A 12956-nucleotide genomic window follows, 5' to 3' on the forward strand; every position below is an offset into this window, starting at 1 on the left:
ATAGCCTTCTAGTATTTTCTTTATTTTGGGTTTACTCTGTTAATTTGAACATTCTTTTTATACACTTCTGAGTGCAAACATAGCCACCATACTTTAAGTTTCTTAAAATAGGTCTAGGCTACTTATCTTTTCATTAAACATAATTCTATTCACATAGTATGTATTCAATAAATATTTTTATTTAGAATCTATATACCTCAACATAGACAATTCAATCCATCCCATGTGTCAGAGGTCCCCAACACCCCCAGGTTTGATGATTTACTAGAAGATTTAGCATATAGTACACTCAAAGTTAAGTACTATGATAATAAAAGGTTACAGAGTAAAATCAGTATATAAAATGGCACATGGGATAAAATCTGCAGGAAATCAGGCACAAGCTTCCAAGAGTCCTTTCTCAGTGGAGTCACACAGGACACGCTGAATTCCTCCAGTCGTCAGTTTGGTAACTGATGTGAAGTCTTATCTACCAGAGAAGCTGGTTGCAGACGTAATGCCCAAGGTTTTTAGAAAGCCGTCAGTTGAGCACCTTCTTCCTAGCATGTGTCAAAATTCCAGACTCCCAGATGGCAAGAAGGTGTGCACCATGATGTTTGTTGTTTGTACAAACAGATGAGGCACAGTGAGCCACTTATCATTTAAAGAAACTTTATATCCGTTTAGGGGACTGTTTATGATTTAGTTTCCAGTCTCCAACCAAGTAGGCCAACCTTGCAAGATGGCCTTTCTAGAGACAGCAATCTCAGGGCTGCTTGTTAACTCTGTTCTGAATACTTTGAAAATTGCACAGAAGGTTCTATGTTCATTAATGAAAATGAATTTGATAGAATTATACAACTGAGCCCCCATATTCTCTCTTTTGGAGTAGTTTCACGGACTCTTACTTGGTAAGGATAAATTCAAATGGGTCTCTACAGAAACATAATCAGACCCCAGTTTGCAGAAGATTAAGGCATTCAGAAATCTCGTTATCAATTGCATTTTTCAGTCTTTTAGCAAGCACACATTTATATCATCGTAGGGGAGCATCATTATTCTAGTAAATAGGACATAAGAATTAAAATATGTATTATTTGCTTCTGATACTTAACTTTGCCTAGTTTTCTCTTTATACCTTAGAGTAGAGTAAACAATATAAGTTACTATATTGTTAAAGCCTCTGATTGATATAAACATGTTAAAATTAATTGTACAGAGAAGGAAGTAAATTTGACTTTAGAAACATTGCACCATTGATTAAAAATATTCATCAAGTCATATAAAAAGGTTCAAATAAAAAGGTATAATTGAAGACAAACAGTAATTGAGATGACAAAGGATATCAAAAGATCTTTAAAGAGACATGGTCATTATGAAAATACTTTATTCCCACTTCTCGTTGCATGGTTCAAATTGGTGGTCATTGAGGCAATAAAAAGATTATTCTTTTTTAATATTAAAGAAAATGTAATAAGACAAATAATAATAACTTGAAAAAAATGTGTGGCCCAGGAGTATTAACTGAGGTCAGGGAGTTAATTGCTTCAAGGTGTTAAAGCAGCTGACTGGTAATCCATTTCTCCCACAATCATCAGGAAAATGCCCTCAGGGAGAGAAAAGCAGACAGACAATTCAGACCTGTGGACATAATACTTGAACCTCAAGGTGGAGTAATGACATTTGCTAGGATAATGAGCCTTCTAAATGTAACATTTTTAATAGGATATTACTGTATAAGTACTATTTATAGTAAATAAATATAGTATCTGTGGATTTATGAGATATAACTTTCTAGAAAATGTCATGTAAGCTGGGGTAGAAAATGGAGATTTTTCTTGGACTGAACACTCACTCTGCTGTGTTAGGTCAGACCACAGAACCTTACTTGGAGATCTCATCTATTACCCTGAGCCAGAGAGTGAGCATCTAATGCAGGAAGAAGGTTTCTCTGGAGTCATTCTCAATGTTCCATACCTGCTTTTACTAACTTTCTTAATTGCCTATATCCTTGAAGTTATTAGTAAGGTATGTAAGTAAGATAACTGAGATCTACGATTTTTTAAAAAAGTAACTCAGATTTTAATTATAAAATATAGTATGTACAGAAAATTAAATAATCATATATAATAAAAGCCTAACATACAAATCGACCCAACAGCAGAACGACCGGCAGAATGACTGGTCACTATGACATGCACTGGGGGTAGACGCTCAATGCAGGAGCTGCCCCCAGCCCGCAGGCCCCAGGCCAGCTAAGGCGGGTGTCAGTGGGGGTCCCCTGATCGCCCCGCCGGTCACCCCACAGATTAGCACTGATTGCCGGCTAGGCCTAGGGACCCTCTCTGTGCACTAATGTCATGCACCAGGTCTCTAGTCATCTACATGAATAAAAGAGAAAGATGCAAATTGACCATGACTTTGCGACACCCACCAGCCAATCAGGAGTGGGTATGCAAATTAACCCAACAAAGATGGCGGGTTAATTTGCATATGCAGGCACCAAGCAACTGGGGGCAGGGTGGCCGCTTGCACCCAGGCTGCTCTGAGCCTGTAGGCCCACATGTAGGCCCAGAGTGCCCGGGGTCCTGGAACGACCCTTGGTCACTGCATCCCGGGGACAGGCATCCTCGGAAGCCAGGACGCTCTGAGCCTGTAGGCCCACGTGTAGGCCTGAAACAGCTGGGGTCCCGGAACGCCCCCAGCCGTTCCAGGCCTATGCAAGCAGGCACCGAGCAGCCGGGGGTGGGGCGGGAACATCTGCCTCGTGTTCCTGCCCTGAGGCCACTTGCGCATGCCAGCACCAAGCAGCCTGCATCCCGGGGACAGGCATCCTCAGGAGCCAGGCTGCTCTGAGCCTGTAGGCCTGTGCATAGGCCTGGAGTGGCCAGGGTCCCAGAACACCCCTGGCCACTCCATGCCTACGCAAGCAGGTGCCGAGCAGCCGGGGGCAGGATGGGAACGTCCCCTGCAGCTAGAGAGCAGACAGTAGGGCCCTGCTTGCCCCTGGCCATGGCAGTGAGGGGCAAACAGTAACCGAAGGGCCCCCACAGAGAGCAGACAGCAGGGCTCTGCTTGTCCTTGGCCATGGCAGCGAGAGGCAAACAGTCCCTGCAGGGCCCCACAGAGAGCAGACAGCAGGGCCCTGCTTGCCCCTGGTTCTGACAGCAAAGGGCAAGCAGGCTCCCATAGAAAGCAGACACCAGGGTCTGTGGTGGCATCAAGCTGGCAGGTCCGCAGAGAGCAGAAAACCAAGGGGAGCAGGCCTAAGCCGTCAGTAGGACATCCCCTGAGAGCTCCCAGATTGGGGAGGGTGCAGGTCAGCTGAGGCACCCACCCAACCCCCATGCACGAATTTTGTGCACCAGGCCCCTAGTTAAATAATAAATATACAATTTAATATTTTAGTCTATTTCCTACTAATCTTTTAAATTTATGTTTTTACAGAAATTCTCTGGAGACAAAAATATTATTTTCAAGAAGATACATCATATTAGGGTAAGAATTATTTCACTTAGAAAGCTCTTTGAGGAGTTGTCTTCATAAGAGAAGGAAATGAAACTCACACTGCCTTACCCTCTAGAGCACAATGAGGATGATTGGAAAACCAAAGATTAATGAATACTTTATTAACTTTAAATTCTTTGTTACCTTAAGTACATGTATTATCTTTGAGTATATTAACATCTACTCTATACTGAACATTATTCTAATTGCTTATATGTATCAACCCATTTAATCTTCCCATTATGAGATAACTATAATGCTATCTCAATTTAAAATATAAGGAAAGTAAAACAAGATGATGTTATGTAGCCTGATGCAGGCTCCACAGTTAAAAACTGGAAGAATTGGCAAACATACAGAGAGGATTTCCTAAGAGTGTAAAGTTCAGCAACATAGCTGGGGGATGGGTAACTTGAGAGTTAGAAGCTAATCAGAATGAAGTCCCATGACATAAATATGGCCAAAGAACTTCTAGAATCTATTATGTCTAATATTTAATTTTAAACTAACTTCCGTATTATATGAAAAAGTACTCCCTGTGTATAACTGCAAATTGCCAGCAAGAGTCTATTAACCATAACTGTCTTTGTGGGATATAATTTTCAAATATCAAGGAAGATGTTGTAATGTTTGTGTTAGTGTAAGTCATAGAGAAAAGAACAGTTTCAAAGGACAAGACAGGAGTAGGAATGTGTCACATATGTCCAGAGAATATTTGGAGATACTATGGTAAAGGAGAAAGAAGGATGCTGGATTTTCCTAAGCATGGGATAAAGATCATCTTATCCTATATAATAAAAGGGTAATATGCAAATTGACCCTAACAGTGGAATGACCAGTCACTAGATGTGCACTGATCAAAGGGGGCAGACGCTCAATGTAGAAGCTGCCCCCTGGTGGTCACTGCGCTTCCACAGGGGGAGCTCTGCTCAGCCACAAGCCAGGCTGACATCTGCAAGCACAGGGCTCCTGGGCTGCCAGAGGGATTTCCGACTGCCAGTTTAGACCCAATCCCCCAGAGGTTGGGCCTAAGCCAGCAGGTGGACATCCCCTGAGGGGTCCTGGACTGCGAGAGGGTGCAAGCCAGTCTGAGGGACCTTCCTGAGCGCACAAATTTTTGTGCACTGGGCCTCTAGTTTGTATATAACAGCTATAGTAAACAAGCATGACTTGTAGAATGTGATGTAAAAGCAACTATATTTGTATCCTGCTGACCCTTTATTATTTGAGGCTATTTTCTCTTTTGCCCCTGTGTTAAATTTGGAAGAAGTCTTAGACTTTTCTAATCATTTTCTGATAATAAAAATCTAGTATAGTAATTAATATGTCCAGTCCAGAACAATAAACAAAATCATAAATTTCCACCAAGAATGCTTCGTTGGTTTCTTTTCACTTCGCTGACTTGCTCATGCTCTTTGATATCCATCTTGTCAATCTCAGTTTCCATCCTTGCCATTGTTGTGTGTGTACTATGTTAAGGAGCTGGAAAGGTGCAGGAAAGTTATACATTTGTTTCTAGGTATTTCTTGAACTGGGGACAATTTTGAGCCTAATCCTTACTTTTAGTGGGCACTTTCCTGGGCTTTTCAGAAATGCTAAACTATGGCTGTACATCTCTTATCTACACCTCTCTCCAAGCAAGGAAATTCATCTCTGGCTGCTGCTGGTTCTTTCTTTAGCCTCAAGAAATCCTATAGTTCAGCCCAGCCAGTGTGGCTCAGAGGTTGAGCATCAACCCATAAACAAAGAAGTCATGGTTCCATTCCCATCAGGGCTCATGCCCAGATTGGGAACTTGATCCCCAGTAGGGGGTGTGCAAGAAGGAAGCCAATCAATGATTCTCTCTCATCACTGATGTTTCTCTCTCTTCTTCCCTCTGAAATCAATAAAAACGTATTTTTAAAAATAAATAAATCCTACAGTTAACCCTCATTCAGATGGGTCAGTCACTCTGGCCCACAGTTCACAATCATGCTTCTGTTGTCCAAGAAATCTCTAGGCCTGTAAGTTGGTCAACACCAACTCAGTCACTCCACTACCAGAGAAACAACCCAGCCAGCCAGGTCCCTGCAAGCACTTTAGATGTCTTGAGTGTGAATCAGACAGAATCCTGTGTTTCCCGAAATATTAGCTATGTATAGTAAACTCTTCGCATGTCTCCTTCAGTCCTTTTTCTAAGTGGAATTGAGAGGCAAGCACTTCCACTCTTCCACCTTACAAGTGAGTGACTCAGCACACACCAAGAAACTTCTTTCTCAATCCTCTACTAATCTCTAATTCTAGGCTTTTTTATCTCCTCAACCTGAAGATTAATGTTCCTGAATATGCTCCTTTACAAGTCAGCATGGTGGTCCCACATAAGTGTCTCGTGGTTTTTGCTGAAACAAACCAGAATAGTTCTGATGTAACATTCTGACACATAATTATCAGAAGGATAAACCCCAAAGGCATGAGGATCTGGGAATTCCCTAGCACTCATTTACTCAAAAGTTTCAAAATTGGAATGCTATTTTTAAAAAGTTGTATTCTTCTTATCACTTATGAATATGCAGTATTTGTTCATATCAAGAAATACTCAGCCCTGACTGGTTTGGCTCAGTGGATAGAGCATCGGCCTGTGGACTGAGAGGTCCCAGGTTCGATTTCGGTCAAGGGCATGTGCCTTGGTTGCGGGCACATCCCCAGTAGGAGGTGTGCAGGGGGCAGCTGATCAATGTTTCTCTCTCATCAATGTTTCTAAATCTCTATCCCTCTCCCTTCCTCTCTGTAAAAAATCAATAAAAATATATTTAAAAAAAATACTCTTTCCAAGAATGATTTTCATTGGTGACTACTGATCTGTTACAAGATATACTACAATTTATTTAAGCTATCACCTGGTGTTGGACAATTAGAACTTTTCAAATTTTCTGGTATCAAAGTAATATTTTGATATTTCATATTTGATTCCATTTGTTTACATTTTCTAGAATGCTCCTGGGATGAAAATTAATAGATAGAAAGATATGATTATTTTTCTGCTCTTGACAGATATTATCTTCTACTAGAAAGTTCCAGGGGGGCTTAAAAGTGCTTGTTCCTTCTGTCTTGCCAATATTGGGTACTAAAACTCCCACCACTCCTCTTCTTTATTTATTTATTATTAATCTTTATTGTTGAGATTATTACAGATGTCCCTCTTTTTTCCCCCCATAGCTCCCCTCCACCTGGTTCCCACACCACCCCAGGCCCTTGCCACCCTATTGTCTGTGTTCATAAGTAATGCATACATGCATATAAAATCTTTGTCTAGTCTCTTTGCACACCCCTTCACTCCCTTCCCTCTGAGAATCATCAGTCTGTTTCATTTCCATGCCCCTGATTCTATTCCATTCACCAGTTTTTTTTCTGTTCATCAGATTTTTTATGCATTTGATTTTTAGATTTAATTGTTGATAGATATGTTTTTGTTGTCACTTTGTTGTTCATAATTTTATCCTACGTTTTTCTTCTTTTTCTTCCTCTTTTTAAAGAATACCCTTCAGCATTTCATATAATACTGGCTTGATGGTAATGAACTCCTTTAGTTTCTTCTTGTCTGTGAAGCTCTTTATCTGACCTTCAATTCTAAATGATAGCTTTGCTGGGTAGAGTAATCATGGTTGTAGGTTCTTACTATTCATCACTTTGAATATTTCTTGCCAGTCCCTTCTGGCCTGCATAGTTTCTGTTGAGAAATCAGCTGACAGTCATATGTGCACTCCCTTGTAGGTAACTAACTGTTTTTCTCTTGCTGCTTTTAAGATTCCCCCTTTGTCTTTTGTCCTTGGCATTTTAATTATGATGTGTCTTGATGTGGTCCTCTTTGGATTCCTCTTGTTTGGGGTTCTCAGTGCTTCCTGGACTTGTAAGTCTATTTCTTTCACCAGGTAGGGGAAGTTTTCTGTCATTATTTCTTCAAATAGGTTTTCAATATCTTGCTCTCTCTCTTCTTCTGGCACCCCCATAATCCAGATGTTGGTATGCTTGAAGTTGTCCCAGAGACTCCTTACACTATCTTCATATTTTTGGGTTCTTTTTTCTCTTTGCTGTTCTAGTTGGGTGTTTTTTGCTTCTTCATATTTCAAATCATTGATTTGATTCTCGGGATCCTCTAGTCTACTATTGAATTCCTGTATATTATTCTTTATTTCAGTCAGTGTATGCTTAATTTCTGACTGGTCCCTTTCCATTATTTTGGAATTCTCACTAAGATTCTTGAAAGTCTCACTAAATTCCTCAGAGGTTTCTAGAATATTCTTAAGTAACCTTATAAGTGTGGTTTTAAACTCTATATCCAGTAGTTTGCTTTCTTCCATTTCTTTTATTTGTGACATGTTTCTTTGTCTCTGCATTTTGGCTGCTTCCCTGTGTTTGTTTCTATGTATTGGGTAGCTTCTAAGTCTCCATGAGTTGATAGGTGGCCTTGGGTAGTAGGTGTCCTATAGGGCCCAGTGGCTCAGCCTCCCCAATCACCTGAGGTGGACACTCTTGGTGTACTCCTTTGTGGGCTGTGTGCACAGTCTTGTTGTAGTTGAGTCTTGATTGCTGTTGGTGTCACTGAGAGGAATTGACCTCCAGGCCAATTGGCTGTGGGGACCAGCTGCGACTACAGTGGGAGAGCTGCTGTGCAGGAAACACCCTTATGGAGCAGGACTTGGTGCTCACTGAGTCTGCCCCTTGAGTGTGTCGCTTATGGATGTGAAGAGTTATAATCTGGTATGGTCTCACACTGACTACTGGGTACACTGGCTCTTGCGTCTCCAAGGAAGTGCAAAGTCAGCCACTGCCTGGGGTTAACCAGCAGGAGCTACAGAAAGATCTGCAGATTCCTCCTTTTTGTATCGGGTTTGGAAGTGCCCAGATGAGGCCCAGCTATGAAGCAAGGTAGGCTGGTGCTGGTGCCAGGTCTTGGGCCTTTTATTGATAGGTTTGGGGCTCCCAGACCCAGCTGCAACTTGTCTGACAGATTTTTAGCCTGAGAAAGGACAGACCATTCATATGCAAAAGCCGCTGAGCACAGCTTGGGCGGGATTGTAAACTGGGTGGGGTGGACTCTCAGGGAATCATCAGGGTGGAGCAAACAGAAATGGCTGCCAGTCAGTCCTGTACAGGGAGGTCCCAGCATATGAACAATGACTGCTGCGGGCACCTCCATCTGAAAGAAAGCCACCCTGAGTTCCTGCCCCGATTCCAGACAGTCCAGTTTCTCCCTGTATGTGTCTGGGTCCCCAGAGCCTTATCTGGCACTGGAGCTCAGAGGAAGCTGAAGCTTGTAAATTCAGTTCATGGTGCAGGCCTTTTAAGAGGAGCAGCTGGGTCTCCAGCATCCTGTGTATCACTCAGCCCCAATCCACACTGGTTTTTACAACCCGTAGTTCTTACTGCCCATAGGGACTTTTTTTCTCAGCTCTGGGACCCTGGGCTGAGCATCTGGTGTGGGGCTGGGACCCCTTGCTCCTCCAGGTGTCTTCCACAGAGACAATTTACCTCCCGATTAAAAATACAACTGAGTATCGGACCAGCCCCTTCTGTGCCTCCGCACCTCCTACCTGTCTCAGCATGCTTTCTTCTTTACTTCTCTTGCTGTAGTACTTACATCCAGCCAGCTTTCCTATGGTTCTGGATGATAGTTGTTCTGAATTTTAGTTGTAATTTTGATGTGGTTGTGGGAGGCAGCAAGTACAGGTGTTTACCTATACCGCCATCTTGGTTCTCCTCCCACCACTCCTCTTTTAATCTTCACCAATTTACTTTTAAAAATGGTTAACTTTTTATTTAAATGTACCTTCCTTTAAATATTATGAAGTGGAATGTTCAGACTTTTGGAATATGCATTTTTTAGTGAATTGTTTATTTCCTTATTTTTATATTAAAGTCATCACTTTTTGGTTATTGTTAATGGTTCACAAGATATTTCTAATGAGGGATTTTATCCTTTGTTACATGTTTCATATATTATTTTCAGCTAGCAAATTCTAAATTAATTTTTACAGTGTCTTAAGGTTAAAAATATTCATGTGCTTATGTAGTAAACTGTATCCTATTACTTCTTTGTATTTCCTCTAATAATATTTTCTGGAAGCATGTTAAGTATTCACATGTATTTTACACTATTTAAATGTATTATAAATAGCATTGTATTTTAATATATTTCATTTATGTACTTATATCCCATTCCTCTAATTTGACAAGAGAATTGAACCATTTCTCTCAATATGAAGCTCTGAAAATGGAAATGTGTAGGAAGGTATTTTCTAAACTTCTCAATTCTGCCTACATGATTTACTATGATAATAGTCCTAAAATAAACTTTCTTGCCAATAGTGTTCTAAGAACACTTAGGAAATTTCTGAAGTTTACACCACTTTCAATTTTATGTCCTTTGATGTATTCAATTATAATGATCACCTGTGTTCATATAACATATTTTACTATACTTTTCAAAATCAAAAAATGTTATTAATAAGAAATCTACTTACCAAAACTCAACCTACTAATAACAGTATGCAAAGGGGGAAAAAAATACAAGCAAACCTTCCTATACTGCCTTAGTTTGAAGATAATTTGCTAAGTCCTTACATTAGAAAAATATGTTATTATTATCAGAGAGACTAAGAAGTAAAATTTTATTGGGTCACATATTAGCTACTTTAAATTTGTTATGTCACTTAATCATCACAGAAACTCTAAAATTCATGTATTATTATTTATATTTTATAAATGAAAACACTGAAAGTTAAAAAATTAAGTGATTTATATTTTGTCATACAAAAATTAAGCAACAGAATCAAAATTTGAATTGAAGTATGTCTGAAACCAAATCTACACGGTTTTATTTATTCTTGTTATTGACTCAACTTTGAGCTATTGACTGATCTTAGCCACTTGCAAGCAGTTTCCTCAATTGCAAAACTATGGAGACAAAATCTTATGTGTTTTTATTCTATTGTTTCTCTTGTAGTACTTCTGACATTTATATTTGGAACAAAAAACTATTTTGTGGCACAGAATGTTGAATGGTAAAAATACATTCTCTACCCAGAAGGATTATCAAATTTTAAATTAAATATCAAATTTATTTATCAAATATGAAATTAGAATTTAAGCATATATGACCTAAAATTATTTTTAGGAATAAAAATATTTCAATATTTCAAAAATACAAATTTAAAAATTAGGTGTGTTCTAAGATCACTGTTTATTTTTGTAGAGGCATGAGTCCATTTGCATGTTTGTGTGTGCATGTCTCATACAGACACAGCACACATATCTATTCTATAGGAATAACGGCATAAAAAGTTATTCCAATAAACCTCATCCTATATAATAAAAGGCCAGTGACTATAATGGCGTGGTGACCAGAACCACCATTAGACTTGACGCTCAACGCAGGAGCTGCCCCATCTTGGTCAGTGCTCGGGGCTCCCACAGCCGGATCAGCCGCTCAGAAGGCAGGCCCACAGCCACTTGGCTGACTGGGATCAGTTGTGCTCCCATAGCAGGGTGATCCCCACAGGCCGGCCCCCACCAGTGCATGAATCAAAGCATTAAAAGCTGGTGGTTACTGAGCACCGTCCTTGTGGCAGGTAAAGGCTGCGTACTCTCCACGGAATCTCAGATAATACCAGAACCCACCTCACAGGGTTTATCTGAGGGTTTCTATGCATAGCTTTAAGCATGGAATGAGATCATCAGCTTTTAAGTAGTTGAGGGAAAACACACACGACTCCTTTTTCATTCTCTTTATCCGCCTTCTTGCAAGAAAAGGAACAACTGGCTCCCAGCCCTGCCCTGAGTACTGTGCCGAGAGCTTACTGGCCCTCGGCTCCTAGTGAGTCTGCCTTCCAATGGCCTTTACACCAAAAGCTGCTGCCTGAGCATCTTAATCAACCCGTATCACTGACTGAGCCCCCACCGTGTCCTAGGCGATGCCCGGGTGCTCACAGAGCAGCAGGGAGCCAGCTGCCCTGTCCTACTGAGTGTGTGTTCTGTCAGGAGAGGATGGGGGCGCAGGGAGGAAACAGCCTTGGACAGACGCGAGGTGCAGCCATTAGAGGGCACGGGCACCATAAAAACATGGGAATGAAGCCACATAGGGGCTCCGAAAGGGAGGGGCAAAGGGAGGCTCGCTGAGGGGAAGTGGACGGATGGAGGAGAGCCAGGCGGACGCCTGGAGAAGGGCATCGGGCAGCGGGGACAGCCCATGGAGGTGCAGCAGGACGAGAAGAGGTCGAGTGGAAGGGGGTCGAGGCTGGGTCTGGGGGCACATCCTGCAGGGATCGAGGGCCCATGAGAACCTGACATCCCCTGAGTGCAGGGGGAGGCGCTGGGGCTGTAGGTGAGGACCCGCTGGGCTGACACAGTGGGGACAGACTCTCTAGCTTTTGTGTCAGGAGCAGAATGAGGGGGGAGAGGAAGCAGAGAGACAGCAGGAGGCAATAGCACCCTCCCTGAGGGCGATGCGGAGACAGTGGAAACTGTGGTAGCTGAGTTGGCAGCTTTGGGGTGTGCTGGAGGGAAGCCAGAGCATGAGGAACGATGTGGGAGTTGGGGGGTGGGGGAGGAGGCCCCATGCTCAGCTGAGCCCCTGGGAAGGCAGGGTCTCTGGCAGCTGCCGGCAGGGGGCCTGGGTCAGATCCCGTCCTTTTTGAGGGTCTAATTGTAAAAACCAGACCTTAGTTTGAGCTCCACACAAGGGATGTGGAATGTTCACGACCAGCCTCCCACCCTGATGTCCAGGAGGCGGGTCCTTCCCGTCTGGCTGCCCTAATCCCTACATGCCCCCAACCCCCAAGCTCTCTTCAGTGTTGACAAGTACTTATTGGAAACAAGCAAATGGTTTTATTTTTGGTACAAAAAAACCCCCACAAAACAGAATGTACAGTATGATGGAAAGTAAACGTTGAAAACTAGGAAAATGAAGCCCCCTCGTGGACACACAGATCAGCTGTGCCTGGAACCCGGGTCATGCGTGACACAAAAGGGCTCAGGGTCCAATGCAAAGGGCTTGCCCAGGTGGTCCGACTCCAGTTTCCAGGACAGAGAGGATCCTGCACCACAGAACAGAACCGCCCAGACCAGCCCCAAGTCCCGTGGCCTAAGGCAATGCTTGTGGTGCTTTCAGAGAAAGAAATGCTCCTGAGACGCTGGGATAGGGCAGTCAGCATCCAGATCGCTGCCTCTAACTCCCACCTGGAGTCTGTGGTGCTCCCAGCTCTGCCCTCCCTCCCTCTCCCACGTCCCCTCCCAGGTGAACTGCAGTGGCCCTTCCCATCCTCCACCCTCCAATGGCAGGTAGGGAGGATGGGGGGTTATGCTGGGAATCTGAGGACCTCAAGGAAGTGCCACTTGAAGAGCCAGAGACAGCATCTATCCACCTGCCCCCCTGGCTGAACCGATTAACACAGAGGCCTCATGAGTGTGTGTTCATAACTGGTCCCCCTCTCACC

The sequence above is a fragment of the Myotis lucifugus genome, unplaced genomic scaffold (assembly GCF_000147115.1).
Source record: "Myotis lucifugus unplaced genomic scaffold, Myoluc2.0 scaffold_136, whole genome shotgun sequence".
Lineage (NCBI taxonomy): Eukaryota > Metazoa > Chordata > Mammalia > Chiroptera > Vespertilionidae > Myotis > Myotis lucifugus.